Source organism: Orcinus orca, chromosome 1, assembly GCF_937001465.1.
Source record: "Orcinus orca chromosome 1, mOrcOrc1.1, whole genome shotgun sequence".
NCBI lineage: Eukaryota > Metazoa > Chordata > Mammalia > Artiodactyla > Delphinidae > Orcinus > Orcinus orca.
Genome location: NC_064559.1, coordinates 138,452,687 through 138,478,967, shown reverse-complemented (window position 1 = coordinate 138,478,967; position 26,281 = coordinate 138,452,687). Strand labels below are relative to the sequence as shown.

The following is a 26,281-nucleotide window of genomic DNA, read 5'->3' as shown; positions in this document are numbered from 1 at the left end:
GAAGTGCTATGAAACAAAACTTAGGAAGAGTATATAATTTCACACCATTTAAAAAGTTTCTATGTATCCTCTTCTGTTCAATGAGGCACCAAATTACACACAATGAGGCTTGTGATAAAAGAAAAGTCACCCAACCAGTCTTTCTAAGAACAGAGACTTAAGACTCATCAATATGCATCCCAAAACCAAGAGACTGATTTAGGCAAAGTATTCTATTCTAGCCCAATCATAGCCAAAATTTCATTGATGAAGGTTACAAACTATTATGTTATATTAAAATAAGTCAATATTAATTTCAAAAGCAAAATAAGAAAGATAACAGAAGTATCTCTGCTTTGCATAAATCTAATACCATCCCAAGTCCCTTTCAACTTGAAAGCTTTAAAAGCAGCCATGGAGGACTCCATTAAAGCTTGGTGCTGGAACACGGAATTAAGCTCCATATTTTATATAAAAATTATTATGATTACGTATTAATCAGGTCATAGCAAACCATTATATAGTGGACATGATTATCCGCGACAAGTCATGTAAAAAACAAGGTTGGTTATGCTAGCACTGTTACTATAGGTTCGTCACAGAAGAAGAAAGGAAAACAGTTAACAGTTAATTGTGCTTTGGTTCAAGTAATCTGTAACCCCCCAATTCTCTCTATATACCATTAATTAGAGTAGCTGCCCAAATTCCCAAAACAATGAGTGAACTTTATGAGCGAAACCTGAAGATTAAAGCATTTAAACAACTTGTAAAAGTCATTCCATTCATCCAAGATTGAAGGGGAACAATCTTGAAATAAATTAAAGAAAAAAAATCTATAAAGTAATCCATAAGTAAGAATTTTATCTCCTATTCGACATATCAGAAAGACACAGTTTTGTTCCCTCCTGGTGGAAAACATGTATATAAGCATATAATAAACTTCCCTGTTCCAAGTATTTCTCTCAAGTACATTCCAGTAAATCTTCATAACAGAAAATTGTACTAATTTCAGTAAAATTGCAATTACTTCAGTAAAAATGTTATCTCACTATTTCTGAAGAACTACTTTGGCATGCCTCTATGTTGCTACAGGCCCCAAGTACAACGTCGCATACTTGAGTGTAAAATAAGCAAGGGTACTCTCGTCTTTTCTGAGTAAAATGATTATGCTGAACTTAAGAATTACCGAGTAGCATTTTCTAGGTTAGGATCCTGACAGAAAATTGGGAAGCAGTGTGACATTTAAACATAATTATACTGTTTCTGAAAGAAAATGAAGATTTTAGTAAGTTTCAAAAAAAAAAAAAATCTATCACTCTTCATGTCAAAGTATTTTCTTTCATATGTATTTATCTATATTACAGACAGTAAACTTGAGCTCAGGGAAGTCAACAGGATTGCCTGAGGTCACACTTCTAATTGGTTGTGAAGCCTGGACACAAATCGCAGTCTTCAAAACTGTGCTTCTTTTCTCTCTACCATTCAACCTTTCAACACCGTACACACAATCAATTAATCTAGCTATGTTAAAAGTAGAATATAATAAAAGATTTCCATCAAGGTTCTTTAAAAGACTGAGTTCCTATAATTCATTCTAAATGATTCCACTGAGAACACACAATTCTTAAAGGACCTTACCTACTACTTAAATTGAGGTACACTTGTAAACTTCTCTGCTATGCCACAAACAATAGCTTTTTTCTCATTTATGATTACTTTGCTTTAAAAAGGCATAAAAACAACTCCCAGAAATGAGATCACTTCCACAGAAAGTTTAATGAGGGTGGAATTAACTCATTTTACCATTTATTCCTAGAATAAATATTAAGACAACATCAAAACTAAGCTTACGGATCTTTAGCAAGAACATTTGTGATTCAGGTTAATTATACATGTCTTTTTTTCCAACAGAAAAGTTCCTTGCCTGGTTCTTCTTCTTCCTTCTACCCCAAAGATTCAGGGTTGCTCAATATATATTAACTGCTTATAGAATTTTGGGGCAGGCAGCCTTTAGGATGGCCCCCAGTTATTCCTGTATACACCTTTAAGTTATTCTGCTCCTTGAGTGTGGGCTGCATTTCGTGACTAGCTTCTAACAAACAGAATAAAGCAGAAGGGACTGGATTTCACTTCCACATTAGGTTATAAAAAGGGCATGCCTTCCATTTGGGGTCATTTCTCACTCGCTGTATCTTAGATCCCTCTTTCCAGGGAAAGCAAGCTGTCACAGCTGTCATGTTGTGAGCAGCCCCATGAAAGGGTGATGTGACAAGGAACCAATGTCTCCAGCCAGCAGCCAGTGAGGACCTGAGGCCGGCCAGGAGCGAGGTGAGTGAGTCTGGAAGTAGATCCTCCCCAGTCAAGCCTTGAGATGCCTGCAGTCTTGGTCAACACCTACAGGCAGTCTAGTGAGAGACCCTGAGCCACAGGCACCCAGCTAAGTGGCACCCAGATTCCCAATGGACAAAAATTGGGAGATAAAGGCCAGTTGTTTTAAGCTGCTAAACTCTGGAGTAATTTGTTATGCAGCAATAGATAACATAAGTTTCTATATATATTTACATATATATATTACATTTCTGAGTCCCTTCCATAATTACATGTTTCTTGCTGAAACATAACTAAATGATACCATGCACTACAAAAGCAACCCATCAGGTATATGACAATGATATCATGCAGTATTACAACAACTCCCTCCATATTATTATAGCTGGATGTCTCCCAAACTAGTTTATGAACTTCTACAGGGTGGGGAATGTATTCATCTTTGTATTCAACAGTTCCTGAAACACAGCAAGTGCTCAGCAGATGTTTATAAAATGAACTGAGTCCCACATACGGCACACTCACTCCAGCCTGTGTGCTCCACAGGTGCTTTCTTCTTTCGCCTGCCCCTGAACTAACGCTTCTTCAAAGCACAGCTCACCCACCATCATCCCCTCCACACAGGCCATTAAACTCTATTCTCTAGGTCCTCCTTAGTTTATTTCATCTTTCCTAGTTAGACTCTTTAGTCACATTCTCCATTTCTATACCCGCCACGCATCTTAATAGAATAATCAACAAATACCCAAGTAAATAACTGATGATAAATTAGCATATTCATTCCAGCAAGCAAAAGTGGATAAATGAAACAGCAATGGAAGAGATGCACAAGATGTGAGTCCTTTAGAGAAAAGTACTACTCTTCATCATCCCCCAAATCTCTCCTAACACTTCTACCCACGGAAAGAGAGCTTGGCAGAAACGTAAGTGATGTCTTGATTACAAAATTTCCCTCATACAGTACACTATTTTAAGTGTTCTTTTCAAGTTCACTTGAGGTTCAAACTTGAGAAGGCACAACTGCCTATCTAATCAGAATTCTAAAACAAACTTCAATCAAGTATCAGAAAATAATAGTTTTTTCATTATACAGGAAGGTAGTAACATGATACCATCTGGACTTCTAAATATTACACAGGATTTTTCACAAATAACCAACTAAAGTCTTTGCTAAACTCTCACAAAGTTAGAGTTACCCAACTGTTGGGTTAAGAAAATAAAATTGTTAAAACTTGGTCTTTAAACATTAGTCCTTACAAATTCAGTCATAAAACTTAAGAATTTAGTTCTCTGCATACTTTAATAGATGTTATTATTCTCAAAAACCAAATACATTATGATTACTTAAAAAATTACCACCTTCTACTATAATTTTGTTCCGAAGGAGACTATAGCTTTCAATTCCATTACAAATACCTCTGCCATCTAATACAAAACCATTCGTCTATGCATATCAGGACAGATAAATACTAAATTCAACCTCTCAGAACCTACTTTTTACAAATTTAAAATCCAAATGATTTCATCTGAGTGGCATAATAGTACAGATTTTTTTCCACAGAAATAAATTCTTCTTCATAAATTAAATTTTAATCTATATCTGAATGGCTGAAACTGAAAATCTGGTATCCCTTTAATCATCTGCCCCCTTGCTGAGTTTGTGGCTCTGAGGAGGATTTACAGTTTGGGGAGCACAGTGCAAACCATGTGAGCCTCACAGGCCTGGGTCGGACAGGTTGTATCCTGACCGAGCTGGTCATATCCTCTCCGAGCTGGTTTCCTCACCTGGAAAACAGGGTGATACTATCTACTCTGTAGGGTGGTTATAGGTATTTAATGGGGTAAGGGGTGAAAAACTAAGTACAGAATACCTAGGGGGCTGATCTAACAAACACGTGCCAGGTGCTGTTCTAAATGCTTTACATACTTCATGAAGGCAACCTTCACAACAACCCTACATGTTATCACATCATTTCCTTTTCAGAGATAAGGTAACTGAGGCACAGAAAGGTTAGATACTTTGCCCAAGGTCACGCAGCTGGCAAGTGGCAGAGCCAGGGGATATTCCCCATCCCACACTCCAGAGTCCATTCTCTTAACTGTCATGTGTTGCTGCTTCATGGATGAGAGGCCCAGGAACAGTATCTCCTACCACCACTCGAGATCGTATCTCCCAGTTGGGCAAAGACTGCACAAAATAGTGTGAAGACGCAAATTGCGGCAAAATATTTCATGCGTTTCCCTTTGGGCTGAGGGATACAATCTCAGTGAAGCAGACCTGCACATATAGCATGAAAAAAAATGTTATGAAAAACAAGAATAGTTTGATCACCACCTTTTGCTAAATCAAACTGTCTAAATATATTTAGGAGAAAGGTGTGGAAAGGTTACAAACTGTTCCCAAGGACATTACTGGTGAATGGGATGTTCGGGCGTAGTGAGAGGCGGGCCAGCGTTTTCACTTCTTCTACAGCACACCTTTATACCACTGGAATGTTCTAGGGCACTTACTATTTTGTAAAACTTCTAGAGGCAGTGGATTCAGGCACAGTTACTAAGACAATGTGTTTGGATGCACTGCCACCTCCATCCCAGACAGTAGCACCCCTGCCCTCTAAAAGTGGAAATATCAGTGTAGACAAATAATAAACGCGCCCCCCCATCGATCAATCACACTTCCAGCACCTAGCCCGCCCCCGCCCTGTGTTCACACATACGAGTGGGCAAGGGTGCTGCAGCCTTCACACTGACCCTGGCCATGTCAGAGCATGTCTGTGGGGAGTCAGCCCATCAGGAAGGCTTCCCCCCGACTGATGCAAAGAGTGAAGATACAAGAGTACTGGCTGGCCTGGCAAAGGCGGACTCTGCCTCCAGCTCAGTTACAACCTAAACACAGTGGGAAGAAAGAAGAGGGAGGCTGACTTTGATTTATAACTATTAACATTCTTTTCAAAAAAGAATGCTCTCAATCTAGCAACCTTCTGTGACTCAAGCAGCTACTAAAGTGTGTTTCTCTGCTTCAGGAGCGCAGCTGGTGAAGTGAGACATTATGTTCTTAGAGCCTACGCCACACCAGCCGGCATTTCATTACACAATGACTTCTTCCTGCTCGTGTTTTCATCTGTTTTGGTCTTGGCTCTCCGATTAAACTCATTTTTTCAGGGCACTGCCACCTCAGGGAAGCTGCACGAGGCTCTGAAAGAGCCCCAGACAAGAGCCAGGGACCATGGTTCCCACAGCCACTTCCATCGTACACTGAGCAACCTTGAGCAGGCCATGATTTCTTTGGTTTTCAGTTTCCACATCTGTAAAATCAGGAGGTCGAGCTACATGATCTTTAAAGAATCTTCAGTTCTATTAATTACGATTTTTACATTTCTCATGGGACCTAATGTGAGAATTGAATACAGCTATTTATATTAAAATTTTCTTCACATTTTTATAGCAGAATGTACACACACTGTCTTCACAACCACGTTTATCAAATAAGATTCTACCTAATTTTAAGAATAATTAAGCATAAACGATTTACTTGAAACAAGTAAATTTAAAGCATTTTACACGTATTAACTGATTCAATATCACAATAACTCAATCATTTCGCCCCACTACAGATGAGGAAACTGAGGTCCAGAGAGCTTTCTTGCCCAAGGTCACATAGCTAGAATACGACAAAGTCAAGAATCAAACCACAAGAGTCCAGCACAGTTAACTACACATCCTACTATCTTTATTGTAGGAGAGGAAGGAATACACAATACGTGAGCTGCTTTTTCAAACCCAACACACACACAGGTTCTTGCCTCTCTACCACCTCGCCTTGAGACTAAAGTATAATTCAATAGTATTATTCCAATTGAGTAACTGGAATGTGAACTGTATAACAGCAGACAAAATATTACATGTTACAGAAATTCAAAAAATTTTTTGAAAAACTTAGTCAATATATAGAGCCCAAATTGCCAGGCTTTCCCCAAACTGCCATCCCTTCTCTTTGTGCTTCCAGAACACTTTGCATTAACTCTGTAGTACAGATCTAACTGTAATGAAACTTCTCTCCCACCACCTAAGCTGCATTCCTGGTCAGCAAGCCTGTCAGCATATTGTCTGTACCCTGCTTTGGTGTGAGGTATCATAACTGACCCACTGTCAGTATGGAATCCAATAACGTTTGCTGAATGAATGTCAACTAAGTTCAATGATGTATTAGTGTGAGGTATTCTACTGTAATATTATGACAGACAAGAATCAACACTTTAGCCATGCTGTGACTTAGAAAGGCTTTCAAATGAGTCTTGAGTGATGCCAGCTTAGAGAAGCAGGAAGGCAATTAGATATATCAATCAAGAGCATGATAATTTAGAGACAGTATACCAGCTTCAAATTCTTCCAGGGCAGAGGTAGGAACTGCAGCAATCATTCTTAAAAGAGGATTAAGAAAAAAAAAAAAAAAAAAGCACATTAAGCTAACTTTGTAAAGTTGAAAGTCAGCTAAGAAGTCCAAATAAAATTTAAAAAACAATTGTCATTTATTGGTATTTCATTCTCAAAATTAGGTAAAAGGTAATGACATTTACTAAAGGCAATGGAAATAACAAAGAAACTAAACATAATTCATGAATCTGTTCTGTGATAATGTAATCATGTATCTGTAACAGTTTTTTCAATGATTTAGCCCAAATTCAATCACTGGTTATAGGCCTCAACAATAGCACCTGAGTACTTGTTAAAAATGCAAATTTTCAAGTCCCATGAAATCACACACACACACACACACACACACACACACACACACACACACACACACACACACACACTTCCTTAAATATTCCAAGCAATTCTAAATTCTACCCAGTCTGGCTATGAGGCATCAAGAGCCCTGGGGTTCTAGGCCTGACTACAGCCAACCCAGAGGTTAAGTTGTTTTGGGTCACAGAATTCAAAGCCTCTGAGCCTCCCACTTAATAGTACAGAAACAGGCAGTTTTGGCCACAGTTTCAGAGGATCCGTGAAGCCATCCACAGATTTGCCAAGGATCAAGGACAGGGAATTAAGAACTTCTGTTCTAGCTAATTATGTGAAGCTGGTAGGAGAGAAGAACTGCTGCTCTGAGCCTTTACTACCTGCCAGATGTATTCACCAGCCACGTCATTCACCCTTACAACAGCCCTAGGAAAGAGTAGCTATAACACTACTTTACTGATGGAAAAACATGAGGCTCAGGGAGTTTAGATACCTTACCCAGTTGCAAACCTGGAAGATAGAAAGGAAAACCCAGCTGTTTTCCCTGCAAGGTAAGAATAAAGATTAGATACAGCCATACCTTGGAGATACTGTGGTTTGGTTCCAGATCACCACAATAGAGCAAGTCACACAAATTTTTTGGTTTCCCACTGCATATAAAAGTTATGTTTACATTACACTGTAGTTTATTACATATGCAATAACATTATGCCTGAAAAAAACAATGTACATGCCTTACTTAAAAAATACTTCACTGCTAAAACATGTTAACCATCATCTGACAACACAGGGTTGCCCAAAACCTTCTATTTATAAAAAACAGAATAAAGTGAAGCATAATAAAAAGAGGTATGTCTGTATTTGATTCCAAAGCCTAACAAACCCCGGCCTCCTCTTGATACTCAAAAAGTGCCTGGAGGGATTTCCCTGGTGGCACAGTGGTTAAGAATCCGCCTGCCAATGCAGGGGACACGGGTTGATCCCTGGTCCAGGAAGATCCCACGTGCCGTGGAGCAACTAAGCCCGTGTGCCACAACTGCTGAGCCCACGCTCTAGAGCCCCCAAACCACAACTACTGAGCCTTTGAGCCACAACTACTGAGCCCACATGCCACAACTACTGAAGCCCGTGTGCCTAGAGCTTGAGCTCCGCAACAAGAGAAGCCACCACAATTAGAAGCCCGCTCACCACAATAGAGAGTAGCCCCCGCTCGCCGCAACTAGAGAAACTAGAGAAAGCCCGTGTGCAGCAATGAAGACCCAATGCAGCCAGAAATAAATAAATAAATAAATAAATAAATAAATAATTTTTTTAAGTGCCTGGAGCAAATGATATAAATTCTCTGAGCCCATCTCCTCATTATAAAATAACACAGCTGATGATAGACTGTATTTATTGATGATTTCTAAAAAGCCTTCTTGCTTTTACATGCTAGATCCTACATAGGAGGAGATTTCTAAAACTTGGATACAGAATACAAGCATACCACATTTTACTGTACTTTGCTTTACTGTGCTTTGCAGATATTGTGTTTACAAATTGAAGGTTTGTGGCAACTCTGCAACAAAAAAGTCTATCTGCACCATTTTTCACAACAGTATTTGCTCACTTCATGTCTCTGTCCACATTTTGGTATTTCCTACAATATGTCAAACTTTTTCATTATTATTGTACTTGTATGGTGAACTGCAGTCAGTTATCCTCGATGTTACTACTGCAAAAGATTAGGATTCGCTGAAGACTCAGATAATAGTTAGTTTTTAGCAATAAACTTTTTAAATTAAGGTATGTACATTGTTTTTTAGCCATAATGCTACTGCATACTTAACAGACTATAATATAATGTAAACATAACTTTTATATGCACTGGGAAACCAAAAAATTCATGTGACTCACTTTATTGCAATATTCACAAAACTGTAGTGGTCTGGAACCAAGCCCACTATTTCTCCGAGGGCACCTGTAGAAAGAATCATGCTGAAGGTACCATCTTTTAGGTAGGAAGCACAAACAACCAGATTAAAATCAACTGGCAAAAGACTGACAAACTCAAGACTGTGTCCTCTATAACCTAAACTACTTTATAACCTAAACAATACGAACTCTCAGGTAAAAAGTACGGTCATCCCTCAGTTTCCAAAACGGATTGGTTTCAGGAGCCCCCGTGAATAGCAACATCTGAGGCGGCTCAAGTCTCTTATATAAAATGACAGTACAGTACAATGAATACAGTCAGCCCTCCTTATCCACAGGTTTCACAGCCAAGGGTTCAACCAATCTGGGTTCAATTCAAATGACTGAATTCAATCCACGGTTGGTTGAATCTGTGGATATAGAGGGCCGAGTGTATATGCAATGGCGGGTTACAAATATCTACTAGCCACTCATTAAACTCAATTCTTTTAGAACAATATTATTCTAGAAATCTCCTCCCACATTATGTTTCCAAAATAGGTCCCATTTTCAGCAGGTCTGGCCCCAAAATATTATGGCACAGAGCAATTAATGGTCAGGGGTTGGCTGGCTAACTTAGCCAGTGACAATGAGGACAATGAAGGATGGATATGAAATACTTCAGAAGTTGGGCCGACAAACATGGTGACAAGTATACAAAAGGGAGGCATTTATTCTCTCATGTAAAAATCTGTCTTTGGTACTAGACAGATAACAGTGTCACACAGGTAAAGAGAACAGAGGACTGAGGTTACCAGTGGGTTTGGTTAAGTGAGTGGAGATATAGAGCTCCATGTAGAACTCACTGGGCTTATATAGGCCCTTATGAGACATTCAAATGGAGGTAAACTCTAGGGCCTGGAGATCAAGACATCAGGGCAGATTTAGGAGTCATCAGCATACATGTGATAGCTGAATCTATACAGAAAAAGAGGGGCAGCAGAAAGAACCCTAAAGAACATCAACATGTAACAGGTGAGTGCAGGTGACCTACATGTAGGAGATAAAAATCCAGGGGTGGGGGGGAGTTTTAGGAAAGCCAAGGAAAATAGTTTTAAAGAGGAGGAAGTGATGAACAGCAACAAATGCCATAAAAAGGGCAAGAGCTAAATAGAACATTACATTGGATTTGGTAATTAGTGACTGTATGACAAAGCTGAGGGGTAAAAATGGAAATCGGATTTCAGAAAAGTGATCAGCAAATAAGAAAAGGAGATAATAAACAAAGGTCACTTGTTCGAGAAGCAGAGTTTAACAGAATATATTTAGCTTTTCTGAATGTAGAGGCTTTGCCTGATACTCAGGGATAGATCCATGTGTGACTCTTAAAAAAAAAAAATCCTGTCTTTAAGTTAGTTCTTATTCAATTACAGCATTTTTATGTCAAATAGAAATATTAAGTGCTCAAAAGATGTAAAGTGTTTTTCCATGCACCATTCTGGATATTAACATGTTTTCTTATTCAATCCTTGCAAACCTATGAAGTAGGTATTACTATTCCTAATTTACAAATGAGACAACTAAGGCACAGAGAAGATACGGTACTTGCTGAGGTCTCATAGCTAGCAGTATGGTAGTCAAGCCCAAAATTTCACACAAAAGAGTAAGAGGGAGGGTGGGCAATGTGTGAAGTGAGGGTTAATAGATGAGAACTGTAAATGTTATAGTTAAGACTGTACTGACTGTTTAACCGGCCAAAGTTTAATATCTATTCAAGAACTTATTTTCAATTTGAAAGAATTTGTGTCTTCTCTCATCTCAGAATCATACATTGCTAAGACTTGACATTTTTATGTCTCTTATGACACTCAGATTCAGCACTGCATTACAACTGTGTCATTTCTCCTACTGAACTGCAAGTTACTTGAAAATGGGAGTGTGTCTTATTTGTCTTTGTATCTCTATTCCCTCAATCTTAAAAGTAGAAGATACTAGACTTAATTGCAGTAACCATTTCGCAGTATACACAAATATCAAATTATGTTGTACACCTGAAACTAATACACCGTTACATGTCAATTATACCACAATTATAAAAAGAAAGATTCTCAGTAAAGGTTGGTTGTATGAATAATCATTTTTACTTTTCTGAAGTTTCTGGGGGCTTCAATAACATATTATTAAAGTTTTTAATCGCTGTGTAGGACTGTTCTGCCTCAGATATTACTTGGATCGTCTATGGACCACACAATTTACTGATTTTGGTAGAAATACCCTTCTGAAGTAAAAATCAAATATAATTCCCCTGGATAAAACCTTTTAAAGATTCCCTATCACCTACTAGTCAAAGGTCATAGCCCTGCTCTCCAACCTTAACCTTAACCCACTCTACCTGGTCCCAACTACCAAACCACCTATACTTCTTCAATGGTCCATTGCAACATACATGTTCATCGGGTGAACGTCTCCTCCTCCAACAAGACAACTGAAATTCTTTTTTTTAATCATCATTACTTTAAAAAAAAATAAATTTATTTTGGCTGTGTCGGGTCTTCATTGCTGCACGCGGGTTTTCTCTAGGTGCAGTTAGCAGGGGCTACTCTTTGTTGCGGTGTGCGGGCTTCTCATTGCGGTGGCTTCTCTTGTTGTGGAGCACGGACTCTAGGCTCACGGGCTTCACTAGCTGTGGCACAAGGGCTCAGTAGTTGTGGCGCACGGGCTTAGTTGCTCCACGGCATGTGGGATCCTCCCGGACCAGGGCTCAAACCCGTGTCCCCTGCATTGGCATGCGGATTCTTAACCACTGCGCCACCAGGGAAGTCCTGAAATTCTTTTTTAAAGCCTTCTCATATTCGCAATTTTCATTTTCGCTCTCTCCCTTACTATACTGTACATTTCCTAAAAACAAACTCCACAAGGCAACACTGATATTTTTCATCCTCAGATCTGGCAAGTAAGTGTTTAATAAATGTTTATTAAAAGAGTAAATCATTGAAGCATAATTCAGTAAATCTGCAGGAACTATATAATACTGATCATAATACTGATCAATTATCAAAAGTAAAGATTTTAGGTAGCTTTCCACTACTGATAATGAATGGTGCACTTTTCTATTCTGTCTCATCCCCAAAACTCGTGAATTCAAGATAACTTGTACCTTCATCACCAGCTAATCATGAGCACCGTCACCAAACATACAAAAGAGACCCAAGGACTACCAAAACCTCTTTATGACCCAGTCAAACCAATAAGGCATGTTTACAACTATTGGTAAAAGATATGAAAAAACATCACTTAAAAGGCTTTGGAAGTGCTCCAATTTAAGTGTGTGAAATGAATTAAAATGACACAATTCTGGGGCAGCATCTTTTTCATCTTTTTATCTCTAGGTGCATACCACATTGAAGGCACTCAAATATTTACCTTTATAAAACCTGAGTCACAGCTAGCTTGGTCAAAGAGAAGCTATGTCAGGTTTCCAGACAGCCCAAGAATATAATGTGTCAGCCTTGAGGCCTTAGGCAAATCATCTGAACTGTTAACATTTTCTTTTTCTCATACACTGCCTCAGCACGTCTGGAACGCAATGTGCTTTAACAAGTCCTGTCACAAGGCACAATGTGTTAGGAGGAGATCTTCACATTTCATCCTAGAATAACTAACTCTTCACAGTTATTTTCAAGCTGCTTCACCCATGTTACTTAATCCTGGGCCTTTATTATCTTCATTGTACAGATGGGGGAAGGAAGGATATAAAATGACTTGGCTGAAGGGGTCCAGCAAGCCACCAAAAGAGCCTTCATTTTAACTATCAGTTCCTCATCCTCTCTTCACAGAACCATTTTGTTTGAGAAACTTTCACTGACAGCAGGCAGAAGAGAGCATCAAACTAGTTACTGGCTTTTACTTGTTTAATTTGAATGAATAACCAAAGCTCCCTAGACCTGTAGGTTATGATAGCTCTAGGACAGGAGATTTGATGGATTAAGTTTTGCTGACTGAATCCAAATTCATAAATCTACCTCAAACTCCTAAATTTCGAGATAGCTTGACCTAAACTTTAAAGGCATTTTTTTTTCCTCTGTCCAGATCTCTAATTTTTTCAAATTTTGCTCAGTCCCCTAAATGTGTCAAGTCATACCTACCTTTTCAGTTCAGGATCAAGGCTACCAGAATTTTCTCCTACTTAAACAGTAAACCAATCCCTCCTGAGTCATGAAGGATTCCAAGGCTCCCATCAATCACAGCCAACTCTAGATCTAGACTCTAATCTGAACTGTTAGGGGAGCCCAGCAATTTCGAATTCCAGGCAGCCCCTCTTACACCGAACCACCCTTGGGAGGAGTGCCTCTTCTAATCGTCACCCCATTATGGGGTCCAGAAAAGGGATATGTCAATAGTCTCAGATTCAACAAAAACTATTATCCCCGTTGCAAGTAATGGTAACTTGGCAATCACAACTACGGACCTTGAAATGGGGTAGTAACTTAAAGATCCCCACATTATATAAACGTGCTGAGAACAAATTATTTAGCAGATTCCATTTCCTGGGCCCAAGTGACTTGCATAACTGGGCGATCAGCATAGGCTCGAAAGAGAGCGGGGAGCTCACAATTCAGTTTACTGTACTTTACCACAAAATTCTACACCAAAATATTCTCACACATGCCTGCCTGTAGATGATGTAAATTCTTCCCCAGGTCTTTTAACTAGACCGCTGGCGGGGTTCTCTTCCTCTGCAGTGGCCACAGGCCACCAGCAACTCATTCTAACGGTTGTCCCCTGCGGCTCGAGCTAACAATCCCCCAAGCCCGCGAGTCCCGCAGCCTCTGCTAAGCGGACACCTCAGCCCCAAACTGGCCATCCCCTCCTCCCCCACGTCCCCGCGTCGCTCGTCATCCCACGCCAAGCGCCACCCTCTCTCCATCCCCGATAGGATTTGGGGCTTAGCGCTGCGACCGCCAGCGGGAGCTGTCCCCGAGCTGGCACCTACCTCCCACCTCCTCCTCCAGGCGCGGCCGGGGGTCACCGCTCGCCTTCCTCCTCCAACGGCCCCAACGGCCGCGCCGAGCCTCCCGCAGAGAAGCGGGGCGCCGCGCCAGGTGCCGGTGCTCACCTCCGCGCCCTCCCGCCCGCCCCCCGCCCGCCTGCCCCAGGACCCAGGCCCCAGTCCCCGCCGGCGCCGTCGCCCCTCCCCGGGCGAGCGCGTCACAATCCCCAGCGCGGGGCGAGGCTCTCACCGTCACGGCCCCCGGGTGCGGCGGAGACGCACCGATCAGCGTCCTAGACCTGCTCGCGCAGCCCCGAGGGCCCGCACAGGCACCGCGGCACGCAGCGCCCGGGCCGGCGGCCCCGCCTCCACCTCCAGCTCCCGCCTTCCCCGCCTCCGGCCGGGCTCCGCCTCTCCCCTCGCTGCAGCCTCCCGGGCTCTGCAGGTTTGCAAGGTTCCCACCCCGCCCCCGCGTCTTCGGCGCCGCAGGCCAGCCTCCTCCCATTGGCTCCGCCAGTTGCTAGGCGATGAACAACCGCGGCCTGCATTGGTCCGGTGGGGGCCCCTGAGTCTCCTCCCCACCTCCAAAAAAACCCGGAGAAAAAGAAAACCTTATCCCTAGAGCCCAAGCGGGATGCTGGCGCAGCTGCAGCTGCGGCACCTGTTACGCCCTGTGATTCACCCTGCCGGACCCTGCTCCCCACCCCCTCCTCACTCCCGCGGAGCTCGGGGCCCAAAGCTTCGTGGGGCTGGGGGCGGGGTGGGGAAGTCGTGTCTGTTTTAAAGCACGTGTTCCGAGCCCCAGTGAACCCCAGCACCCACCCTAGGATCAAAGGTGAAGCGCCCAGAAAAGCCACGTGCGCTTGCAAAAGTGGGGAAATAAACCAAACAACAGCCGGCACCCAGAATTAGGTCAGGCCTAGGGGAAGGGAGGTTCAAGCGCCGGGAGACGAGAATGCCAAGGAGAAAGTTCATGTAAAATTAGGGCAAGAAATGAACCTAGGCGGAAGACAGCGGAAAGACTAAGAAAAGGCACTTGTGAACTAGACGTTTATGCAAAAAAGTCCCACACTCACTGATCAAAATATGCGCAAAGAAAATGTATGCCTGCTACACCCGTAGCCGGGGTCATGCAGGCTCCTCCCCTGTTCCAAGGCAGCCTAAAATTCTCCAGGGAAGATGAGAGGCCAGAGAAAGGAAAGAGATCAGATGGAGAAATCGCAGGCATATGAGTTGAGTTATAAACACAAGATGTACTTGGATAGATTTTTTTTTAAGTGAAGCCAAGAAATTTACTCAAGAAAGGAAAAACAGGTTTGGTATTTTAAGGAGGTTCCTGAGAGCACTTTGAAACCAAAATAGTATGAGAGAAGGACAAGAAATATTAACACTGAAGAACAAGGGAGAGAGGAGTGCCCCCTTCCAATTTACACACACATATCCCCATTCCTGAATGAAAGATCAAGGCGAGAAAATGAACATGCCATGGCGACAACTTCAGAAACCAAGGTAATTCTCCTGTTTGCCTTTGGCCTAAGCGATCAGGAGGCCTGGATTGATGCTGTTAAGCATAAGTGAATGACAGCCGAATCGCCAGTTAGGGCCCTCATTGTAAGGACGCTATTAGCGCAGCCTGGTAGGGAGGAAAGCCAGTTATTACCAATAATTACCTTAATCGTTAACCCAGACAACTGATGGGAGTAAAGGGGGTTACACCTGCTCCCGAGAGGGGTTTTGAAATTTCAACTGTCAATCCCCCAAAATCCCACACCCCTTCCCATCTTAAGAAGCAACTTAGTGTGACAGTTTGAAGTAACACTTCCAGGTTCATTTTGACCATTTTAACCTCCTCACAGTCAAAAAGCGAGAGCTCACTCTCCGATTAGCTAGAAGCTTTGAGATCGGTTGATTCGATACGCAGCGTCTAGCACTCCCTGTTGTGACCTAACCACTTACATTGCAGGATTTTAAGAAGGCTTGGCTCAGGCAGAGGTGAGCTCCGGGAAGTTCGGCTCCGCCCCCAGCCGCAAGGATGAATCAGAGCTGTCTGATTAAACTAGTGCTTTAGAATCTTTTGCTCTACTCCTAAAAATTTTTGAGGGCCCCAAAGAGCTTTTGTTTATGTGGGTTATATCTATTGATATTTACTATGCTAGAAATTAAAACTGAGAAATTTAAAAATATTTATTTTAAAATAATAATAATTATATCTTATCATAAATAGCAAATTTTTATGGAAAATAACTATATTTCCCCCTAACATAGTAAAAAGAATCATAGTACTTTAAAAATTTGCAAATATCTTTTAGTGTCTGGCTTAATGGAAGGCAATTGGATCTTCAAATCTGCTGCATTTAATCTATTGCACTATTTCAGGTAGCCTTTGGAAAACTCCACTGTACACTCAGAATGGGAGAAAAAAAAGGCAAATAACATTTTAGTATTATAACAATAGTTTTGACCTTGCAAACTCCCTGAAAGTGTCTTGGGGATCACCTCCTAAAATCCCCGTGCCCCCCCCCCCTTTCTCCAATTAATACTTTGAGAGCCACTGGTCTAGATGGGTCTTGATACTTCATCCCCCTTTATCAATGACTGGTTTAGGAGCTAAGCATGTGACCTAATTCTGGTGAGTACATAATGGGAAGTGGGGGGAAGGGGACTTCAGGGGAAGGGTTTTGTCCCTGAGAGCCCCTAAGAAGTCTTTTCTTTACTTCTTGCCTTGGCCATCCTCCAGTAAGCAAGACATGTTTGGAGCTGTGGTGGCACATCCCGCAACAATGAGCAAGAAAAATACAGGAAAGGTAACCCAGAACCTAGAAGTCACTAAGTGGCTAAGTTAACCTACCCTGGCTCTGCAAACCTCCAGACTGCTCACATATGAGATAGCAAGTGGCCTATCACCTAAGCCATTTGGGGTCAGGTATTTGGTTACTTGCAGCCAAGAAGATCCTGACTAATGTACAGGACAAGATAAAGAGTTTGGCTACAGCCTGAAAATAGTCTAAGGACGCTTTTTGGCCCAGAGGTAAAGGAATTGGACTTAATAGAACTTTGCTATGGTAAAGGAAATAAAGGGGAAAGACACAATCTAGAATGTTTTTTAATGCTTAACTGTGCCTACTTTCCCCCCCTTCTAGCAAAATTAAGGGGATGTGACTATCAAGTGTTGCTGTTTTCCAAAACACATCAAAACTTCCACCTTGCTCCTCTGTAGTCTATATCACAGTGGTCAGAGTAATTCTTTAAAAATATAATTCATATCATGACGACTTTCTGTTTTGGTTCCCCCCAGCCAGTGTTAAAGCCAAATTTCTTTCCGTGGCTACAAGTTTCTTATGACCTGCCCTCCGTCTCCTTACCTATCTGACCTCATATCCTACAACTCTCTCCATTAGCCACTGTTCTTCGTTCTTGCCAGGCACTTTCCTGCCTCAGGACCTTTGCACTATTCCCTCTGTTTGAATGTTCTTCCTCTTAAAATCTATATTACTTATCTCTCCCCTTTCAAATCTAATCAAAGTCACCCTCTTGTGAGGCCCAACCTAACAACATTATTTAAAACTGGAACCCCCTCCAGCTTCCTAAATATCTCTTACCTTGCTCTTATGTAATCTTCAACCATAGTACAGAGCTTACTTTTTTTTTCATTTGTTATTTGTTTAGTCCATTTCCCTTTACTAGAATGTAAGCCCAACGGGGACAGAGATTTTGTCTGATTATTCACTGATGTATGCCCAGTGCCTAAAACAGTGCCTGGTACTCAGTGATTGGTGCTCAATAATTATTTGTGAATAAATGAATATAACTTCAAATGGATGTTTTTCATTCCAAATAAATCACTTTGGCAGGCTCTATACATGTTCCAATGATGCTGCTCACAAGTATCACATTAGGAGACACTGAATTTTTGAAAGGAATTCTCTCTTTGAGAAAAAATCTGATTTTTGGAACGATCCAAAAGTTATTCAGAGCCAAATCTGATGAACACATTCTGGAGTCATGTTCAAATGCCAAAACCTGTGTTTTCCAACTAAGTTACTGCATTTGGGTGGATAGGGAAAGGTCAAAAAACAAGATGTGTTTGATTTTCTAAGACAGTAAAGTGACTGTGAACATAATTTAAAAGAGGAATTCTAAAAATACACACTAATAACAAGTTGAAGGAAAAGTATACATGTATTTTAAACTCTCTATGTTTGTGTGTATGTGTGAATGAATCTCTTCCAACCTGTCTGCGGTCTTCCATTCTTGCCCCTACGTTTTTTTCAAAAATGAAGATCAGATCCTCTCTGCTGCCCTCCGGCCCCCATCTTCAATTAAGAATCTTTCATGGCCTCTCATTGTATTTAGCATGAAATTGAACTTCCTACCCAGTCATGCATGCATGATCTGGCCCCTATACCCCTCTTAGAACTCTTACTTTGGTTATGCAAAGTGCCAGCCGTAGTGGCCCCCTTTTTTCTCCTCTGGTCCTTTGAACCTGCCATTCACTCTGCTGCAAGGCTCTTCCAAGAAGGTTTCAAGACTCGGATTCTTTTTCGTCATTCAGATCCCACTTCCATATGTAAAGCAACCTCCCCATGTCTGGTTTATTTGTCTACTTGTTTGCTTACTTATGGCCTGTCTCCTCCCACTAGAATGTAAGCCCCCTGAAGGCAGGGACCTTGTTGGTCATGTTTGCCTCTGTAGTCCCAGCCCCTTCATGCCTTCCCTGGAGGGTTGCTAACCATACTGTTAATAGTAAGATTGCTTTACATTTGATTAACTTCGGTGACTTATGAATTTTTATAAGTATGTATTATTATAATTTTAAAATATTTTAATTTTGCTGAAATAAATAGGCTCTGATTTTAATACATATAGTAAGTTAATAATCCACCCCCTATTTACTCATATGTGTTCCTCAGAAACCAGTGTTTCAAATACCCCAGCAAACATTCAGGTCACACTGCTTCTAATACCATGTATATTCAAATCTGGATAATAATGGGCCAACTTAGAAAGGCTTTCTGCTGTAATTCATACCATCTGGATTATTTCAATAGCAGCAACAATTTCTGGATCTAGTGAAGACCATTGCTTTTCAGGGCCTGTATGCTCTAACAGAGGAGAAGAGGGGCTGGCTCACCTCTCTTAATGGCCTCATTTTCATTAATTCTGTGTTCTGGCCAGGATTGTCTTTCCAGGGGTGGCAGGGTGGAGAAACAAAGTCTTGCTGGATTCTGTACGAGGAACTTTCATATCCATAGCCTCATTTTATTCACAAGATCAACTTAAGCCTGTTTATAATTAACTACAAAATGGTATAGGACAAATTCCAAGGGCCATGAGACTTCAGAATCCTCGCTGAGGGCTGGAGTGGTCAGGGAGTACTCAGTGGAGGAGAGGGAACTGGAGTAGGGCCTTGGGGCAATCCTGACTCTGCACGCCTAGCAGTAAGCAGAGACCAGACCACTAGGTCTGCTTCCGGGTCTAAAAGGTGGCCTTACACTTAGCTGGGCTTGGCTCCTCTAGCTATGTGAGTGAACCTCTGCATCATGCTGCATTTCCAAAGATGATTTCATTTCTGGCCAGTCCCTTTGGATTTGGGCCAGTAGTGGTTCAGCTTGAAATGACAGTCCTGTGCCATTTATAAAGTGTTGGCTGAGTCTGCAGAAAAAGCAGACCACTGTGGTTCCCCCTTCCTGCCACCTCCACCGAGGTGAAGATTCTCAGAAAACTATCCCTCCTCATTACCCGTCCTGCCTCCCTGCCCTACCCCACCTCCCATGCCCCACCACCATACACAAACACACAGAACAGCGGCCAAAATGCTTGATCATCTTCTGGGTGGTTCGCTCTTAGTGCTTTAGATTTTGTCTGGTCTGCTGAATGTTTTGCTCTACGATTTCTTTAGAAAGTGTTTTTTGTTTGTTTGGTTGGTTGTTTTGGGGGTTTTGTTTTTGTTTTTTCTGAACCTGATGACTTTTACCAAGCTAACTCTTTGGTTTCCAACTCTCCATTTGTCCCAAAATTGATTTATTGATTTAAAAATATTTCATATAAAACTTGATTATGCATAAGTCACTCCAACAGTTAATAAGGTGCTATCACAGAAAAGTGATGAGGTACCAACCAGAGTAGTTCTCAAACCCTGTATTTCCAAAAGAGAAGCATACCTCCTTTAGGAAATGCAATGAACATTCATGCAAACATACACACATGCACACATGCACACACACAGAAACGCTGCACAAAGCTTACCTTGCTGACTACAGTGGCCTCTAAACCTTTCTCATACGGAACAATTTGGTTCAATCTACTCTTCTAAGCTGGCAGATTTAAACCCCAAGCATTGAGTGGACAGCAAAAGACCCTCCAAGGAAGTAGGGGGACTATAAATGACTCAAAATGTTTTTTTAGTTATACTGAAATCTATGTAAAAACTACAGAGCACAAAGATCCAGCATTAACTTGAAGAGCTGTGATATAATTCTGCACCAAAGCACCCTTTTATTTCACATAGTCTTAGTTTCCCTGCTCTTATTTGAAAATTTCCTTAACAGTTTAATAAATATTTATTGAATGATTACTGTGTGAGAGATTGAGGTTTTAGACCGCTGCTCATAACAGGAACTCAGAGTTTCCCAGAAACACAGAAGAATCCATTGACACTTGAGTCTGACTGCCTGGGCTGAAATACTGGCTGGGCCACCTGGGTCCATGCTGACATCACTGAACTCCCAAACCTACCTTTCCTCCTCTGGGCATTCTGTTTAGTAAACAATAGATGCTTCATGGTCTAAGTGACTTCTAGTTAGGTTGTTTGATAATTGCAGCCAAAAGCATCCTGATAATACACTGAAAAAAGAACTTTCATGAAGTGACCTGATGGTGTGATATTTCATTTTATTGGCACAAATATACTCAAGTGCCACATGTGGAAACAGTCAAGTGAGCAAAAAAGTCAGTGAAAAATGAAGTATGGGAGTTATTTACAGAGGACTGAATGGAATAATTAAATGAGAAGCAGGGAAAATGCGGGACTGTGTCTATGCTTTGAATTATAAATATGTATCTTAGATATTAACATTTTTCTAAATTATATTTTCTTTCTTTCTTTACTAATTTAACTAGGCCAGAAAAATTAAGACACATTGATAAATATAACTTTGCACAAAATGATTTGCTTTGTTGAAAATTTCAGACCACAGCACTATGTTTTCTGGCTAGTACTTGCTTTATGTTACAGGTATATTATAGGTATATGTTTCCCTGCTCTATGTATTATAGGTATATAGGTAACCTATATATAGGTTATGTTATAGGTATATTCCAGCAAAAGTCATGTGTAAATAATGCATTTAGAAATCAAGTCATAGGGTTTCCCTGGTGGCACAGTGGTTGAGAGTCCGCCTGCCGATGCGGGGGACACGGGTTCGTGCCCCGGTCCGGGAGGATCCCACATGCCGCGGAGCGGCTGGGCCCGTGAGCCGTGGCCGCTGAGCCTGCGTGTCCGGGGCCTGTGCTCCGCGGCGGGAGAGGCCACAGCAGTGAGAGGCCCGCGTACCGCAAAAAAAAAAAAACAAAAAAGAAATCAAGTCATAATCTGAATGTACTAGTGAAACTAGATGTTTAAAATTATGATAAATCTATTTGCATGATGAATGACGCCTTCGTAGAACAAATAATCTCATTATTTGTTCATTCTATAAGATTATATTTTAATATGTTGGATTTTCTTAAAAGAGTTTCACCTTTCCTTCTTTAAAACCCAGACTTTTGGGTAACTATTTTAATGAAGAGTTTTCTGTAATATGAATCTCAGTAGAGATGGCTGAGGTGTTGCAATCAACAAAACAGTCTTTATCTTTTTATTCTGCAACTGGCAATTCAATTTTATCTTAGTAATAAATTTCCACGTGATTTCATTATTTCTATTTCACTAGGCAAAGTTTCTCTTTCTGCATTCTCAGGGAAGAAGCAATCTGAAGGCTTGATTTCTGGTGGATTTTATTTCCTGCTTTGTAAACCTCTATCAGTGATGTCATCAAATAATTGTTCCACTTGAAATACAGTGGAATACAATCCTCTATATACTGGGTAAAACACCCACATAAAAGTTCAGAGTTGAAAAACTTAGATATCAATTAAAGTACGGCATTGATTTAAAGTAACTGCTTAAGACTTAACAATCGTGTGTGAATCTGCCTGTCCCTTTAAAAAGAAAAGCAATCGCGTCCTGGTCGCTGAGCTTTCTTGGATTTATTTTATCTTAGCAGCTGTTCCTAAAGTCGATGTTATTCAAATGAGGGTTTTCGAGCTCTTTGTTGTGTTTTTCACAACTTATGGTATATGCTATCAAACGTAAAACTCAAATTTAGAATGGGGTAGGGGTAGGGACAATTAGAAATACTGGAGAAATAAAATAATATTGAAAATAACCTCTAATTTTCATTTAACAAAGATAGGACTGTTGAACATGATCTGCCTGAAGCCCCAGACAGTAGCAAGGCAAAACCCCTGAACCTCTAAGCACCAAAAGTGGTTGATATATTTAGTAATTAGTTTACATGTAGGGGGAGGGAATGTCTTAAATGGAAATCATGGCACTTTCTGTGATTATAGAAGATGAGGAAAGAACACATCAAACATTTTTCTTGCCTCTCCAAAGTAAGCATATTATAAATTTTGCCTAACATAGGCTACCCTTTGACCTAAAAAGAATAACTACAACTCCTACACCTTCTGTTCCATTTATTTTTGTTGCTTTTTGCTTTTTGCTTTTTTTTTTCAAGAGGCAGCATAGCTTGATCATTAAGCATGCAAACTGGGAAAGGATCTTGGCTCTGCCCCATTCTTGCTGTGGGTACTTATATTTTTCATTTAATTTACAAATTAAATGGGTTAGCTTTGCTAACAGCAAAGTATATATGGAATGTTAACTTATTTAGGAGTTAGTCATATATAACATTTTTAGTCATATGTAATCATTTCCTAGTATTCATGTTAATGATTTATTGAGTGATTATTATTTGTCCACCAGTGTTCTAAGTGCTTTACATATTAATTCATTTAATCCTCACAACAACGCTATGAGGTAGGTATCATTATTGCTTTTCTTTCTAGACTAGGAATTAAGATGGCAGAGGATATTTTGCCCAAAAATACCCAGCTAGTAAATTTCAGAGTTAGGGTTTACAGAGCTCTTCTCTTAACCACCATGTCATTCCCAGTCTATTTAGGACTGCCTTAATCTTTCTTGCTCTCCAATCATTTTTGTTCAAATGCCTGCCGATTAGTGAACAGAAATCTTCAAACTGGGATAACCACGTTCTGCCCATGTACATGAAGACTCTGTAGTGCTACACAGCATGGATAGCTTTAAGGGGATCAATTCCACATTCTCAACTTTCATTTCTACACTTTCCTAAAACTTATCTGCCTGAGACCATGCTTGCAGCCTCTTTTCCGTCCCTTTTTTACAATCGCCATTTTTCCACTTAAAAAAAGAAAGTCATTCCTCTCACAAATTCCACATTGTAGCATGGTGCATTCAACCCAGGTGCACAAAACATGGAAAATTAGAAGCCGGTGTTAGTGTTGAGAAAGGGAATGACTATGATGACTGGGGAACAAAAGTGTCACCTGCTAGCGCCCTAAAAATTTTTTAAATGGCTTTCATTCAGATTCGGCTTCAAGGAGGCCAAGGTGCAATTTTCTTTGGTTCTCTGAAATCCGGGTTTATCTGACACCAGCCACCTCACCATGTTGCCTAAGTTTGAGCCCAAGGAGATCAAATTTGTATACCTGAAGTGCACCAGTGGGGAAGTCTGTGCCACGTCTCCCCTGGCCCCCAAGATTGGCCGCCTGGGTCTGTCTCCAAAAACGGTTGGTGATAACATTTCAAAGGCAACTGGGGATTGGAAGGGTCTGAGGACTACAGTGAAACTGACCGTTCAGAACACACAGGCCCAGACTGAGGTGGTACCTTGTGGCTCAGTCCTGATCATCGAAGCCTTCAAGGAACAACCAAAAGACAGAAAGAAGCAGAGAAACATTAAGCACAGTGGAACATCACTTTTGATGAGATCGTCAACATTGCCCAGCAGATGAGCCACCAATCTTTAGCTAGAGAATACTCTGGAACCATTAAATAGATCCTGGGGACTGCCAGGTCTGTGGTCTCTGATGTGGATTGCCGTCATCCTCATGACATTATAGATGAATGACAACAACAGTGGTGCAGTGGAATGCCCAGCTAGTTAAGAACTGCAAAGGAACATAATTCAATAAAGGGTCATTTGAAAACCAATGGGAAGAAAAAAGAGTTTAAATGAGAGGTTATCACATGGTTTTTGGCATATAATTGAAAGGAGTTAAAGGAGTTGAGTAACACGGCTACAGCAAAAACCTTACATTCCCATCTACTTATTTTGTGAACAAAATGCTTCAGCATTTATAAGAACCTTGTCAAATGCATGAATAGAATTGGGGTGGAACTCAATCTCACTCTATAATATTCATCCGCAAATCCACTGGAAAAGAAAAAGTCCCCTCCATTTTGTTAACAGATGCATTTTCAATAAAATCTTATTTTTATGTTTAAAAATGGTTGTCAATTTGTAATATAGCCACTGATCGATAGTGCACTACTAATAATTTTAGTAATAACTCCATCCAGAGACATAACTCCTAGGACCTTAGAGTTACCGGAAAGTAAAATTAGGTAAGTATGTAGTTGAAAAGAATAATGTAATGATCAATACAAAGTCTTCAAGCATGAAAATATGCAATAAGATAGCATTCTGTGGGAGAAATGGAAATATGGAAATGAAACGGAAATGAAAATATGAGTTCAAGAAGAAGAAGGAACAATGTAACTTTTCTGGCTGTTAAAGAAGAGGTAGGTTACATATATTTAAAATTAATAATGTTGGGCTTCCCTGCTGGTGCAGTGGTTGAGAGTCCGCCTGCCGATGCAGGGGACGCGGGCTCGTGCCCTGGTCCGGGAGGATCCCACATTCCGCAGAGCGGCTGGGCCCGTGAGCCATGGCCGCTGAGCCTGAGCGTCCGGAGCCTGTGCTCCGCAACGGGAGAGGCCACAACACTGAGAGTCCTGCGTACCGCAAAAAAAAAAAAAAAAAAAAATTAATAATGTTGGGTAAAAAAGTACCGTGGGATTTAGATTCCTTCGGGTAACTTTTAAAAAGTGAGCTAACAGCTTTATTTTAAAATATCATGAATTGCATGTAATACCCTGGAAATGATACTCTTTGCAAACTTATGTTGAAAAATTATAGGTGGCAACATAAAAATATGGGAAGGATGCAAGTTTTTCAGAATTCTTTCAGGGAGTTATGTGAGCAAAAAGTTTGAAGACCACTGATCTTGAAGACCACAGCAGACCTCCCCAGGGTACTTAAAATCTGGCTCAAGTAATCGTTAACGCTACCACCTTACACATTAAAAACATGGCTGCTGTGTAAAATAAAATGCCCTTGGTCACTGCCCTGGATATTCAGCAAATGCTAACAAATGAGAACTGAATACACCACTTTGAGGTGACCCAGGCACTTTTCCCTGTGCTATTCTAGCATCTCTACAGAGAGCTACCGTGTGTAGCTATGTCCACCGCACTGCGTGTGTTTCAGGAAAACAATAAAACAAAACACAGCTTTTAAGATAAACAAATGTGCCACAAGATTTTCCTGTGATTTCTCTGCAATATAAGCCTAGTCTATGAGGTCCTTAGAATACATGTTTTCCAAACCCAAATTTAGGACCCATGATCTGATATGTGAAATTATCCTTTGGAGGTTAACTGGGCAGCTTTCTGGAAATCAGAAATTTCTTGAAAATCCAGAGATGCAGGTCAAAATAAGTAAGTATAATCCACATCACATCTGCTGTCCCAATGTGAAAGTTTTATAACTTATTCTAATGCCAAACTTGGACTCCAAAAAGCTTGGATTCTCATTTTATTCTGCTACCAATCCTTAATAAATCACCTCTCTGGGCCTCATTTTCTTCATCTGTAAAAGAAGCGGAATTGCTTACCTATCTTTTCTTTCCCTTCTGTGCAGAGATTTTTTTTCATTCATTAATTCAACAAGCCTTTACTGAGCACCTACCATGTACTAGATTCAAAGGTGAATGAGACAAAGTAAGTCCCTTCCCTCACGGTGCTTCCAGGCTATGAGAACATTAAGACTGTTAACTTGTTTACAGATAAGTACAATGTAGACTGATAAATGCTGTAATAGAGTAATGTGGAAGGCATGATGATGCCTCAGTGGATGGAAGCATCAAGTTAGTGAAGACTTCATGGAGGATGAAACACTGAAATGTATCTCTTTTTTTGGT

The 26,281-nt window shown here is 40.8% G+C and overlaps 1 protein-coding gene and 1 pseudogene across 21 annotated transcripts in view; one reads left to right on the top strand and one right to left on the bottom strand.

Annotated features, from left to right (window-relative positions):
- SSX2IP (SSX family member 2 interacting protein) overlaps nucleotides 1-14,323 on the bottom strand; it is a 42,994-nt gene extending 28,671 nt beyond the window's left edge. For 12 of the 21 annotated variants that reach the window (XM_033431743.2, XM_033431772.2, XM_033431768.2 and 9 more), the window contains exon 1: nucleotides 14,184-14,323. The gene's annotated coding sequence lies outside the window, so the exon portion shown is untranslated. Of the gene's footprint in view, nucleotides 1-13,936; nucleotides 14,085-14,183 lie in introns of those variants that run through there. The other 9 variants (XM_033431750.2, XM_049708761.1, XM_033431756.2 and 6 more) reach the window with 4 other exon arrangements.
- Nucleotides 14,323-24,609, top strand: LOC125964188 (60S ribosomal protein L12-like; annotated as a pseudogene).
- Nucleotides 24,610-26,281: the final 1,672 nt, after the last annotated feature.